At 35.4% G+C, this 15,791-nt stretch overlaps 1 protein-coding gene across 4 annotated transcripts in view; it reads right to left on the reverse strand.

The window, feature by feature from the left end:
• Positions 1–15,791, reverse strand: part of POT1 (protection of telomeres 1) — a 103,464-nt gene that overhangs the window by 75,507 nt on the left and 12,166 nt on the right. For all 4 annotated transcript variants that reach the window (XM_032761615.2, XM_032761616.2, XM_032761618.2 and 1 more), the window contains exon 3: positions 12,971–13,043. The gene's annotated coding sequence lies outside the window, so the exon portion shown is untranslated. The remainder of the gene's footprint in view (positions 1–12,970; positions 13,044–15,791) is intronic.

The following is a 15,791-nucleotide window of genomic DNA, read 5'->3' on the forward strand; positions in this document are numbered from 1 at the left end:
GGCAGGATCAAATTCACATATAGCAATATTAACCTTAAATGTAAATGGGCTAAATGCTCCAATTAAAAGACACAGACTGGCAAATTGGATAGAGTCAAGACTCCTCAGTGTGTTGTGTTCAGGAGACCTATCTCACGTGCAGAGACACACATAGGCTCAAATTAAAGGGATGGAGGAAGATCTACCAAGCAAATGGAAAACAAAAAAAAGCAGAAGTTGCAATCCTAGTCTCTGATAAAACAGACTTTAAACCAACAAAGATCAGAAGAGACAAAGGCCATTAAGTAATTGTAAAGGGATCAATTCCACAAGAAAAGCTAACTATCCTAAATATATATGCACCGAACACAGGAGCACCGAGATTCATAAAGCAAGTCCTTAGAGGCCTACAAAGAGACTTAGACTCCCACACAATAATAATGGGAGACTTTAACACGCCACTGTCAACATTAGACAGATCAAAGAGATAGAAAGTTAACAAGGATATCCAGGACTTCAACTCAGCTCTGCACCAAGCGGACCTAATAGACTTCTACAGAACTCTCCACTCCAAGTCAACAGAATATACATTCTTCTCAGCACCACATTGCACTTATTCCAAAACTGACCACATAGTTGGAAGTAAAGCACTCCTCAGAAAATATAAAAGAACAGAAATTATAACAAACTGTCTTTCAGACCACAGTGCAATCAAATTAGAACTCAGGATTAAGAAACTTGCTCAAAACTGCACAACTACATGGAAACTGAACAACCTGCTCCTGAATGGACTACTAGGTACATAACGAAATGAAGACAGAAATAAAGATGTTCTTTGAAACCAATGAGAACAAAGACACAACATACCAGCATCTCTGGGACACATTTAAAGCAGTGTTAGAGGGAAATTTATAGCACTAAATGCCCACAAGAGAAAGCAAGAAAGATCTAAAATGGACACCCTAACATCACAATTAAAAGAACTGGAGAAGCAAGAGCAAACAAATTCAAAAGCTAGCACAAGGCAAGAAATAATTATGATCAGAGCAGAACTGAAGGATATAGAGATACAAAAAACCCTTCAAAAAATCAATGAATCCAGGAGCTAGTTTTTTGAAATGATCAACAAAATTGACAGACTGCTAGCAAGGCTAATAAAGAAGGAAGGAATCAAACAAACGCAATAAAAAATGATAAAGGGGATATCACCACCGATTCCACAGAAATACAAACTGCCATCAGAGAATACTACAAACACTTCTATGCAAATAAACTACAAAATCTAGAGGAAATGGATAAATGACTGGACACACACACCCTCCCAAGACTAAACCAGGAAGAAGTTGAATCCCTGAATAGACCAATAACAGGTTCTGAAATTGAGGCAATAATAGCCTACCAACCAAAAAAAGTTCAGGACCAGATGTATCCACAGCCGAATTCTACCAAAGGTACAAAGAGGAGCTGGTACCATTCCTTCTGAAACTATTCCGGTCAATAGAAAAAGAGGGAATCCTCCCTAACTTATTTTACGAGGCCAGCATTATCCTTATAACAAAGCCTGGCAGAGACACAACAAAAAAAGAGAATTTTAGACCAATATCCCTGATGAACATCAATGCGAAAATCCTCAATAAAATATTGGCAAACCGAATCCAGCAGCACATCAAAAAGCTTACCCAACAGAATCAAGTTGGCTTCATCCCTGGGATGCAAGGCTGGTTCAACATACACAAATCAATAAACGTAATCCATCATATAAACAGAAACAAAGACAAAACACCACAAGATTATCTCAACAGATGCAGAAAAGGCCTTCGACAAAATTCAATAGCCCTTCATGCTAAAAACTCTCAATAAACTAGGTATTGATGGGATGTATCACAAAATAATAAGAGCCATTTATGACAAACCCACAGCCAATATCATACTGAATGGGCAAAAACTGGAAGCATTCCCTTTGAAAACTGGCACAAGATAGGGATGCCCTCTCTCATCACTCCCATTCAACATAGTGTTGGAAGTTCTGGCCAGGGCAATCAGGCAGGAGAAAGAAATAAAGGGTATTCAATTAGGAAAACAGGTAATTGAAGTCAAATTGTCCCTGTTTGCAGATGACATGATTGTATGTTTAGAAAACCCCATCGTCTCAGCCCAAAATCTCCTTAAGCTGATAAGCAACTTCAGCAAAGTCTCAGGATACAATGTCAATGGGCAAAAATCACAAGCATTCCTATGCACCAATAACAGACAAACAGAGAGCCAAATCATGAGTGAACTCCCATTCACAATTGCTTCAAAGAGAATAAAATACTTAGGAATCCAACTTACAAGGGATGTGAAGGACCTCTTCAAGGAGAACTACAAACCACTGCTCAATGAAATAAAAGAGGACACAAAAAAATGGAAGAATATTCCATGCTCATGGATAGGAAGAATCAGTATCATGAAAATGGCCATACTGCCCAAGGTAATTTATAGATTCAATGCCATCCCCATCAAGCTACCAATGACTTTCTTCACAGAATTGGAAAAAACTACTTTAAAGTTCATATGGAACCAAAAAAGAGCCCTCTTTGCCAAGACAATCCTAAGCAAAAAGAACAAAGCTGGACGCATCACACTACCTGACTTCAAACTATACTACAAGGCTACAGTAACCAAAACAGCATGGTACTGGTACCAAAACAGAGATATAGACCAATGGAACAGAACACAGCCCTCAGAAATAATACCACACATCTACAACCATCTGATCTTTGACAAACCTGACAATAACAAGAAATGGAGAAAGGATTCCCTATTTAACAAATGGTGCTGGGAAAACTGGCTAGCCATATGTAGAAAGCAGAAACTGGATCCCTTCCTTACACCTTATACAAAAATTAATTCAAGATGGATTAAAGACTTACATGTTAGACCTAAAACCATAAAAGAAACCCTAGAAGAAAACCTAGGCAATAGCATTCAGGACATAGGCATGGGCAAGAACTTCATGACTAAAACACCAACCTACAGAATGGGAGAAAATTTTTGCAATCTACCCATCTGACAAAGGGCTAATATCCAGAATCTACACAGAACTTAAACAAATTTATAAGAAAAAAATCAAACAACCCCACCAAAAAGCAGGTGAAGGATATGAACAGACATTTGTCAAAAGAAGACATTTATGCAGCCAAAAGACACACGAAAAAATGCTCATCATCACTGGCCATCAGAGAAATGCAAATCAAAACCACAATGAGATACCATCTCACAACAGTTGGAATGGCGATCATTAAAAAGCCAGGAAACAACAGGTGCTGGAGAGGATGTGGAGAAATAGGAACACTTTTACACTGTTGATGAGACTGTAAACTAGTTCAACCATTGTGGAAGACACTGTGGCGATTCCTCAAAGATCTAGAACTACAAAACACCATTTGACCCAGCCATCCCATTACTGGGTATATACCCAAAGGATTATAAATCATGCTACTATAAAGACACATGCACACATATGTTTACTGCAGCACTATTCACCATAGCAAAGACTTGGAACCAACCCAAATGTCCAACAATGATAGAATGGATTAAGAAAATGTGGCACATATACACCATGGAATATTATGCAGCCATAAAAAATGATGAGTTCATGTCCTTTGTAAGGACATGGATAAAGCTGGAAACTATCATTCTGAGGAAACTATTGCAAGGACAGAAAACCAAACACCGTATGTTCTCACCCATAGGTGAGAACTGAACAATCAGAACACTTGGACACAGGGTTGGGAACATCACACACCGGGGCCTGTCATAGGGTGGGGGGAGGGGGGAGGGATAGCATTAGGAGAAATACCTAATGTAAATGAAACTTAATGGGTGCAGCACACCAACGTAGCACATGTACTAAAACTGCACGTTGTGCACATGTACCCTAGAACTTAAAAGTATAATAAAAAAATAAAATAAAATAATGTCTTATTCATGTGTATATTTCATATAAATGGCTGCCAGAGGCTTCTGTTCATAGTGTTCAACAAATATCTGGTGAATTAATGAATTAACACTGGAAAAAACTAAAGCACAGAACTAAACGAAGAGGGAAAAAATAAATGGCTCTTAGGATCCAGTTTCCATGAATCATAATGGCTTTTAAAACATTCAAGTACACAGAGGATAAGAAAAATATATAACAGGTAATACTTTGTATAAACACTCATTAGACCGAATTGAAAATGGTATTTTATATGGGGTGTTCTAAGCTTCTGAGAAGAGCATACTGAAGCCATTCAAACAAGAATTGGAATTACCTAGTTCTGTGCCAAGAGTATATTCTGACATGCCACAGTAGATGTTTAACTCAATTGGGTGAAAAAAGTTAGGAGACCAGCCTGGAGAAAAAATACTATGCTACAAAAAGTGAGAAGGCTTTATCAATGCATATACGAGTTATAAAACTAAAAACACATTTGGAATCACTGAAATCTTTAAACTAATTTAAGATACTTAAATATTAGCAAATGGGTCATTTCCCTTTTGTGTCTGTACTACCTGTCATCCCTGTCACACTGCCTTACAAAGAGTACGCTCCCTTGTCATTAAACAATTCCCTGTTTAGTATAGCCAAATAGAATATTTACTGCAAACTAGTCTCAGAGAAGAAAAATGAAGTCAGTTAAGGTCTTAACAATAAGAAGTGTTCTTCAAAAAATCAACAATGAACTTAACTGCTTCACCCTCCGCAAAATTAAGGCCACATACTGTATGATTCTACCTAAAAGATCGGAGGTTGCCAGAGGTTAGGGAAAGGGAGGGATGAATAGGCAGAGCACAGAGGATTTATAGGGCAGTGGAAAATAGTCTATAAGGTACTATAATGACAGATATATGTCAAAATACATTTTTCAAAACTCATAGAATGTACAACACCAAGAGTAAACCCTAATGTAAACCATGGACTCTGAGTGATAATGATGTCATTGCAGGTTCACCAACTGTAATACCACTCTGGTGAGGGAATGTTGACAGCAGAAGAGGCTATGCATAACTGCAGGTAGAGAGTGTGAGGGAAATCTCTCTACCTTTCTCTCAATTTTGCTGTGAACTTAAAACTTTTTTTAAAAAAGTATTTTTTAAAAAACCAAAGCTTTAAACATGTATTTTAAAAAGTGTATCAGATTATTTATTTGCGTATTAACAAATATGGTTTTTATATGTTAGTACCTCCTAATAAAGGAAACAGTCAGTGGTGAAATAAGCAAATCAACAGGCAAATAATAGCATAAACTACAGGACTCGTGTATTAGTGTGCTAATTTTTAATAAACAATACATCAGAAATTCTCAAGTCGTTACACTTAGTGGGCAAGAAAAGGGCATGGAAAATATAAAATAACTGATAATCCAAAATGAAAAACACTTATTGGATTTTAACAAGCATTAAATAATTTTTCTACATTGACCTTACAAATCTTGTTAGGTTATCATATTTTAAAACATTTTTCAAGAGCAAGGGTACAGGCAGAAACCAGGGACCTGACAGCATTGACAGTGCAGTGACTGACAGACAATGTTTCTCTACAGAAACGTATTTCATGAGCATTTGCATGTACTGGGTTGAGTAGTACCAAGGTCATAATTGGAAGTAATGTATGTGAATAATATTAGCATTAAAAACCAAAATTCTTAAATTGCCTACAAATCACTGTATGATTTGACCCCTACCCACCTCACCAGCCACATCAGCCACATATTGTGTGACTCACTCTGGTATTCTGTCTTCTCAAAATTCATTAAATATTCCAGGATGCTTGCTCAAGGCCTCTGTATATGCTATTCTCTCTTTGCAATCTATAACCCAAGTATCCCGTGATCGTTTTTCCATTACTCTTCTCATTCTACTATTCAATATTCATAGTTACATATCATATCTGGATAAAATAATTATGTAATAATTGTTTAATTCTTCTCCGTGGGACACTATGCTCTATGAGGGCAAGGTCCATGACTGTCTTATTCACTGCTATATCTCCAACATCTATCATCGAATACAAAAACACTTAACAAATGTTTGGACAACTAAATAAATAATCAAAGATATTAATATTCATACATAAGTAGATAGTATACCTTCACGAATCTTAAAATAAAATAAACTGTACAACTACTACAAAACTTACTTCCTAGACTGTTAGCATTTTAGAACTTAAAAGGACCTTAGAGACCATGTAACCAAACATCTTCATCTTTCAGATAAGAAAATAAGGGCCAGAGAGAATAAATAAATGGTCTAAGATCACATACAGTTAAACAGCTATGAACCAAAACAAGAATCCAAATCTCCTGACTTTCAAAACAGGCACCACTCTAATTCCTCCTTCAGAACTAACTCTAACAGGCATTCAGGGAGAAAAAAAGGTATTAATAAGTGTCTTTATTTTTGACAGTTTTGTGGTAATTTTTTTTAACTTTCAGAATACTTTGGAAAAGTCTTTCCTCATATTTTATGTCCACGTATTAAATGTTAAAACTGACTTTAAAATATGAAAACTAAAACAGAAAATGTCTCATACAGAGGAAGGCTTAATTACAGCATGTGTATTTCTGCAAAATATATCACATTAGTCTACCAAAGCAAGGATTAAAATCTTGTTAAAATTCATTTTAGTGTTTTAGGATTATTGTATTCAAATACAACCCTACCCTTAAGGGAACAAGCAAATGGCAAAGAAGGGTTTAAGAATCAAATTGGAGAAAACTCATTCCTTTAAGCAAAAAGTTTTACCTTTGGGTTGGAACAATCTTCAACCTTGATACTTTAATAAATGGGTATATTAGACCCTCAAATAATCAGCATTTCTGGGTTTTAAATCCAGAAATAATTTAAAGTAAATGTGACCTCAGTCTTTACATCATATTTTAAAAGCAAGAAACCTTGACTTACCATTATTAACAACCTCTGTTATCTGACAGGTACTAATTAACTAGTATAGTTCTATTCTATTTTAATGAATACCTATTTAAAATGTATTTCAATAGCAGAAAACACTTCACATGTCAGGTAAAACACTAATACCTAATGTAATGTACATGTTTTGTAGATGTACTATACATGTTTTGTTAATTCATATCATAACCCTTTTATACTGTTTCTCAAATAAACATTTAATGTAAAAATCTTAAAGGATAAAGGTGAAATATATTTAAAATATAAACAAATTGATCTCTGATATTCAATAGCACGTATTTATTTTTAAAACACATCTCTAAAATATCCAAGATATATTAGGTAAAAATAAAGCAACTTGCAAAACAGATAGTTACTTGGTGAAAAATATGCACATACAGGCTTATCCATGCCCACAGACACACATAAAAGCATGTGCACATATATATACACACACATATAAAAAACCTGGAAGGGTACTAAAAAAAGCATAGCAGTGTTTTTTAACCTGAAGAATGGGACTGGGAAATGGCAGGGGATTCAGTGGGAATGAGGGGACTTTTGCTTTTCAGTTTATAGCCTGCCATACTGTCTGAATGTTTTTAAATCATGACTACACAAAAACAACAAAATCTTCTCAGACAAATATTTGCAAGATTGTCAAGTCCATAATACCACCATGAGGTAAGAAAAAAAAGGTGTGGAGATAGAGTGGTTTCTCTACTTATTCTAAGCCCTTTAACAACTGTTAGCCTTAGAGGGTTATCTTCATAATAAAAGTGCTAATCACCATCATCACAGAGGGTTAATAGTTAATACTTAAATGAAAAACATATACGAAGACACTTTGCAATCTGTAAGATTTCATACAAATATAGTATTATTAGTAAAATTTTAATTCTGAAAAAACTGGTTAAATGTTAAAAATTGGCTTTAATAAACGTTTGAAAAAGAAACAGTGGTTTTTACTATCTAACGGCTCTTTAAATATAGACCTTATTTGCTACTGAACTATGTAAAATAAACAAAGGATAGGAAAAGAAACAGAAAAATAAGTTCTCTAATCTCCTTACCTCACAAGAAATTAGAATTTGCATCTCTTTACATCATACCTCAAAACATCTAAAATGTTAACTAGAAAAACCCTTTAAGTTATGAATTCCCAACAAACGTAAACACACATAGGTGTGTAACAGACAGGTACACAATCAGACACACCCTAAGAGTAATGAGAAAAAGCATAACATTTATACACTCAGATAAATTTTTAAATATATTCATACAAATATAATGTACACACACCTCTCTCAGAGCAACTCTACCTACATTTACCCCAACATTATTTTCTGTATTGTTAAAACAAATGTTTCAAAAATTCTTTAGTGAATGAGATTTTGTATTCCTATTAGCACCTGACATTTATTTAACATTCATAAATGCAAAATTTTTATAAGATACCAACACTGAATTCTTAATAATTTAGAAATGTCATCTCAAATATTAATTATTTTAACTAAGCTGAAATAAAGTCTTGCCTTCAAGGGAAAGAATAATACAAATAGCAGTAATGACAGCAGACCTTTACTGGGGCCACCAACTAACAAAAGCACCTTATCAAAATAGATATTTACAAAGGGATTCGTTTGGAGCAATTAATTCCTATCTGACATCGCCTCAAGCAGGCATGATTATGTGTATATGCACTCATGCTTTTTTTCTATTTTATTTCCTAGTGTCCTTCTCTGATGACTGTCAAAAGACTTCTTTGTAGTATATTTTTCTCTAGAATTTTTGTGCTACATCAACTAGGTTAGAACTATATTTCAATCAGTATTTTAAAAATTTTATCAGCAATCAATCTCAGAGAAATGGTCCGATGATTTGTACTATGAGCTTTAGGACATGAACTGTATGGCAAATGTGTTACTTCCCTAAATGCTAAAGCAAGATTTTAAGATATACCGCTGATTAGTAACAGCACTGCACGTGGAAAACTAACACAACACTGATTTTCCCTTTCTTTGTTCAAAGTAGAAGAGAGAAAAAAATTAACTGATTTAACAGTTCTTCAGAGCAACTTGAGCAAAAAAGATAAAATCTGAGTTTGACAATGTATCACAAAATTCTTGTAACAAGAAAATAAAAGCAGATGTTCTAACAGTTTGCTTGAAATGGATCTTTATTCCAGACCCCATAGGTTTTACAAAAATGGTACCATTTCTCAAGGGCACTGAATTATTTATAAACCACCACAATTTCTGCAACTACTGTATGTCATAGCTATTCAGAATTCTCAGCTAATCCAAAACCCTTACTTTATATTTGATTAAATTTGAATCTGGCAACATTCAATGTTACTCAAGGGCCAATAATTAACTGAAGAAAAGCAGGGATGAGAAAATAAACTACTGGGCTCAGGGTTCAGATGTCCTCACTCTACTCTCTTCTTCCTCACTGAGGCTGTATCTAATTACAATAATAGTAATGACAATAATAATAGTTGCTATGTACTGAGTTCCCACTATGTGCTAGTAGTGGCTATATTCTGTCTTGAGTCCTTTCAACAATCCAGAAAGGCAGGTATCATTACCTCCATCTTTAAAATTGGGGGAAAAAAAAGAGCTCAATGGAATTAAGGGTTTTACTCCAAGTCACACCTGCTGGATTTTAGATACCCTGAGCCTCCCCTTGCCATATATGAAACATACACTCACACTGCAGAGCCTTTGTACTTGCTAAGTTCTGTTCTAGAACACTTTTACTTCAAATATCTGAAGGATCACTTCATATCACTTCTTTTAAGTCTCTCATCAAATGTTACTTGTCAGTCTTTTCTTCACCACCAGATAAATATATACCTTCCCTCCCCTTCTCACATTTACAGTTCTGCCTTATATTCTCCATAGCACTGTTTCCAACTAGAAAAGGTATATATTTACTTTTTTTGGTTTATTGTCTTTCTTCCCTAGAACGTATGCTGTATAATGACAACTTTGTTTGGCTCATCGGTGTCTAGGAATAGGGCCTGGCTCCTCATAGGTATTCAATATATTGTTTAATAAATGTGTGAATGGCTTAATGAATACATGCAAATTCTCCTATTTCCTTTAGGAAGCACAGATGTATTCAGAGTAATATTTCAAATACAAAAGACTAGCAAGGTATACTGCAGAGGCTCCAGTTCCAGAAAGCCAACAGATGACCACAGCCTCAAAAGATAAGATACTCCCCAGAATGCCAGGACCACTGTATTAGTCCGTTTTCAAGCTGCTAAGACATACCCGAGACTGGGCAATTTACAAAAGAAAGAGGTTTATTGGTCTTACAGTTCCACATAGCTGGGGAGGCCTCATAATCAAGGCGGAAGGCAAGGAAGAGCAAGTCACATCTCATGTGGATGGCAGTAGGCAAAGAGAGAGCTTGCGCAGAAAAACTCTCGTTTATAAAATCATCTGATCCCGTGAGACTCCTTCACTATAATGAGAACAGCCGAGGAAAGACCCGCCTCCATAATTCAATCACCTCCCACCAGGTTCCTCCCATGACACATGGGAAGTGTGGGAGTTACAATTCAAGATGAGATTTGGGTGGGGACACAGCCAAACCATATCAACAACCATCAGTATTGTATTTCTTCTTTGAGGATACCCTAAATCAAATCACCTATTTTTTTAATTGAATTGCTTATCTTTTTGTTGTTGAATTTAAGAAGTCCTTTATGTATCCCGGATAGCAAATCCTCATTAGATATATGATTTGCAAATATTTTCTCCCACTCTAAAAAAATTTTTACAAAAAATTTTTACATTTTTATGAAGCTTAATTTATCAATTTTTCCTTCATTGCTCATCCCTTTTGTATCATATCTAATAATCCACTGCCAAATCCAAGCTCATGAAGATTTGCCTCTGTATCTCTAAAGGATTTTATGGATTTAGCTCTTATATATAGATGCTTAATCCATTTTAGTTAAATTTTGTATATAATGTAAGATAAGAATCTAATTTCGTTCTTTTGCATGTGGAAATCCAGTTGTCTTATTATTGTTTGCTGAAAAGACAAATGGTCATTTTTAAATAGAGATAGTTTTACTCCTTCCCTTCTAATTTGAATGTCTTTTATTTCTTCTTCTTAATTTAACTGTTTTTGCCATTGACTGAACATGTGATACTTGTCAAAAAATTACTTAGCCATAGAAGGATGGGTTTACTGTAATCCCAGCACTTTGGGAAGCCGAGGTGGGTGAATCATGAGGTCAGGAGATCGAGACCATCCTGGCTAACACGGTGAAACCCCGTCTCTACTGAAAATACAAAAAATTAGCAAGACATGGTGGCACGTGCCTGTGGTCCCAGCTACTAGGGAGGCTGAGGCAGGAGAATTGCTTGAACCCAGGAGGCAGAGGTTGCAGTGAGCCACTGCACTCCAGCCTGGGTGACAGAACGAGACTCTGTCTCAGGAAAAAAAAAAAAAAAAAAAGAGTATGGGTTTATTTCTGGACTCAATTGTACTCCACTGATCTCTGTCTATCCTTATGCCAGTACCACTGTTTTGATTACTGTAGCTCTGTGATAAGTTTTGAAACTGGGAAGCCTGAGTACTCAGACTTTGTTGTTCTTTTTTAAGGTTGTTTTCGCAATTTGAAGCCCCTTGAAATTTCATACAAATTTGGGGATTGGTCTTTACATTTCTGCAGCAAAGTTTTATAATTCTGATGGGGACTGTCTTGAATCTATAGATTATCTTAGGTAGTACTGACAGCTTAATATATCAAGTCTTTCTACACAAGTTTCTGCTATGTACAAGGCACTAACCATGGAATGTACCAAAAAAAAAGAAAAAAGAATAAAAGCCCTTCTTCTGACACATAGTTAGCCCTGTATCTGTAAGTTTTGCATCTGTGAATTCAACCAACTCAGATTGAAAAATATTCAGAAAAAAGTTTTTTAAAAAATTATACTACAACAATAAATAACACAAATTTAAAAATATATAGTCTAGCTATTTAGATAGCATGGACATTGCATTAGGCATTATAAATAATCTAGAGATGATTTAATGTCAATGGTAGGAAGAATACACATGGGTTATATGCAAATATTCTGCCATTTTATATAAGACTTGAGCATCCACAGATTTTTATATCCATAGGGGGCTCCTGGAACTAATTTCACGCATATACAGAGAAACAACTGTAACTCAATTTTCTACAAGTATCTGTTACTTAATAAATGTATTTATATTTAATTTATTCAGAAAATTAATTTATTTCTCATAACTCCCTTTATGCTCTACCACCTTAACTTGCTTTTTCTCCAGACCACATTTCTACCTAATATTACTTTATGTAATTATTCATTGCATTTCCTCATTCCCCTAAAATGTAAATTCAATAAGGCAAGAACTAAGTTTTGTTCACAGCTATAACCCCAGTACCTAGAACAGTGTCTGATATATACTTAGTAGTCAGTAGTTGTAGAATTTTGTAGTTTGTTTCCCATTTATTGCTCCAGACTGTTCTAACCAACCACAGGCTTCAGATGAGATCTACTTTTGTCCCTAAGTGTTACAAAGTAGCCCTTCCTAGCTTACCATGATTACTGGAGGACTATATGGAGAAAGAATTCTCCCTGTGTAAGAACAACACCTAGGTAATAAGTACATCTATGTAACGAGTATATCTATGTAACATGTTAAAAGCCAAGTTTTAAGACAGTTAAGCTGTTAAGATGTTTAAGTCACATAAGTGAAACTAGAAGCAGTTAGCTACTGCAATGGTCTAGATATAAGAGTAAAGGGCTATGAAGTAGAATAGAAGAAATGGGAGGGAAAGGGAAGGGATATTTGGGAAAAACTTTGCTAGAGGAAAGACTAATTTTTCATTCTATAGATTTTCGTACTACTATTAATGTACCACCTGTCAGAAATCATTTATATGTATGTGTGTGTATGTAGGTACATGCACATATATATATATATATATATATATATATATATATATGAAGTCACATATTTATATATTACAGGCAAAAAGTAGAAATAGTTTGCTTATACTATATACCTTGTAGTCCAATCTGCAAAACAGCTGTTTTATTTCCACGATAAGTTAAAGAAGAGATAAGTGAAAGTTTTCCCTGAAATGAGAAAAAAAAATAGTTACAAAGAGGAGTCAAAGGAGTTTATAATAAAACCAAGACAGAAATAAAAATTAGAATTTTTTATAGCAACAGTTTTATCTTTCAAGAAGTCAAAGTACTGTGTTCAAGTAACTATTTTAAGACAAGAAACAGTGCTGAATTCGTTTCTCTAGAGAAAAATCAGGTCTACAAATACTTCAAGGTTTATAATATAATTTCTTAAGTAATCCTGTTAGTTAAGTACTATCAGTTCCTTATTTTGCAGATAACTAGATCAACTTTCCCTAGCTTTGTTTTAATCTGTAAATTGTTCTCTACAAAACAATAAATGATGTTTGCTCCTAGAAAGAAATGAAAACTTAATAAAGAAAGATTTAGAAATGCAAATCAAAACCACAGTGAGATACCATCTCACACCAGTTAGAATGGCCATCATTAAAAAATCAGGAAACAACAGGTGCTGGAGAGGATGTGGAGAAATAGGAACACTTATACACTGTTGATGGAACTGTAAACTAGTTCAACCATTGTGGAAGTCAGTGTGGCGATTCCTCAGGGATCTAGAACTAGAAATACCATTTGACCCAGCCATCCCATGACTGGGTATATACCCAAAAGACTATAAATCATGCTGCTATAAAGACACATGCACACGTATGCTTATTGCGGCACTATTCACAATAGCAAAGAGTTGGAACCAAGCCAAGTGTCCAACAATGATAGACTGGATTAAGAAAATGTGGCACATATACACCATGGAATACTATGCAGCCATAAAAAATGATGAGTTCGTGTCCTTTGTAGGGACATGGATGAAACTGGAAAACATCATTCTCAGTAAACTATCGCAAGGACAAAAAACCAAACACCGCATGTTCTCACTCATAGGTGGGAATTGAACAATGAGAACTCATGGACATAGGAAGGAGAACATCACACTCCGGGGACTGTTGTGGGGTGGGGGGAGGGGGGAGGGACAGCATTAGGAGATATACCTAATGCTAAATGACGAGTTAATGGGTGCAGGAAATCAACATGGCACATGGATACATATGTAACAAACCTGCACATTGTGCACATGTACCCTAAAACCTAAAGTATAATTAAAAAAAAAAAAAAAAGAAATGCAAAATGGAAATCTCATAAATATAGTGTGGACAAATCAACAGATTAAGACACAAGTACAGTTTAGTCTTTGTTCAGCTTCTGTAACTAACCAGCTCTGTCAGTTTAAAAAAAGTTACTTAATTAGAGTCTCAGATAAAATAAAGTGTTTAATCTAGATGGTTTATGTAAATAAAGTTTAAAAATAGATCCTATTAGCCTCCCAGGCTAATATTCCAGACTTTGATATAGCTAATAAAAAACACATCAATTTTACTTATAAAATAGGACTCAATTTTACTTATAGGAACATAAATAAAAATATAGTTATCAACAATGCATGATTCATAGTCAAAAGTAAAAGTAGTTACACTTAGAAGATAGAAAGCTGAAAAAAAGTGTCAACAATAAAAAGTTAAACAATCTGTAAATCTCAAAACTTTTCTTGACCCATCAGAGAGTTGAGGTCACAGGGCAACCAACTAAGCAGAAATCTGAGGAAAGCAAGGTACTTCTAATAAGAATAAAAAAGTTAAAGAAGAGATAAGTGAAAGATTTCCCTGAAATGAGAAAAAAAAAATAGTTACAAAGAAGAGCCAAAGTTTATAATCACACCAAGATACAAATAAAATTTTTATAGCAACTTGCTTACCTAAGGTAAATGACAAATGTTCCCAGACATCTCTAAGAAAAATTCATCTAACACTTTTAATGAATTGCTAGAGGCCAAGTACGGGGCAATGAAAACACATGGAGCCCCCAAGCTGCAAACACAGGGGAATTCATTCATTTACATGCGCTTCTCCACAGACCTAACAAGGTTCAGGACAGAAGTAGGGCAATGGCAGCAGCAGTTACTGCACGAAAGGCAGGAAACTCTGCTTGGCTCTTTCTCCTCTTTCTTTCAGAACAAAGGCCTTAAAATGCTGGGAGAAGGGCAAAAAAAACCGTGTCAATCCAAGACCATTGGTGAAACCCACTGCAGCTGAAAGGCAAGAAAAGAAAAAAACACCTTCTATCCCTGTTAGGGATGGGCAGGAACGGGTACACAGGTGTAAGGCCCAGACCTATACAGCTAGAGGCAAAGCAGGACCATTGAGAAGGCCCCACTCACAAGACCCAGGACCTACTGCTACCAAGACAGGCTTCATCAGAACAGAGAACATCTACCTATTAAAGGCTAAGCAGTACCTCGTAAAAAGTAACATGGTCTACTACTGGAAGAGAAGCCCTCGAGCAGGGAGGAGATCTTATTTGAGGCAAAGCACAATGGAAAGACCTAAAACTAAGGATGAGGAAGACAAGAAAAAAATCCTCTTGTCAACCATCTCCGATCCTACATACAAAGTAACTTTGAAGGAATATGAAGCCTCTAGTGCACTGAAGCACCAAAAACAACAACAAATCCCAAACCTAACTCTAACCCGACTAGATTAACTCAATGCACCAAACTAAAGGCCTAGCACAAAGAAAGACCTACACAAGCCCAGATATAAAAACCACCCCAGTTTCCACTGTCCTACACAAGACGTATAGCTTTGAACAATAACAACATGAGGCATACAAAAGAGGCAAGAAAAAATGCAAAGCAATCGAGAACCATAATCAATCAGATTAAATGGCATTAATCAAATTAAACTC

Source organism: Hylobates moloch, unplaced genomic scaffold (assembly GCF_009828535.3).
Source record: "Hylobates moloch isolate HMO894 unplaced genomic scaffold, HMol_V3 SCAFFOLD_1, whole genome shotgun sequence".
Lineage (NCBI taxonomy): Eukaryota > Metazoa > Chordata > Mammalia > Primates > Hylobatidae > Hylobates > Hylobates moloch.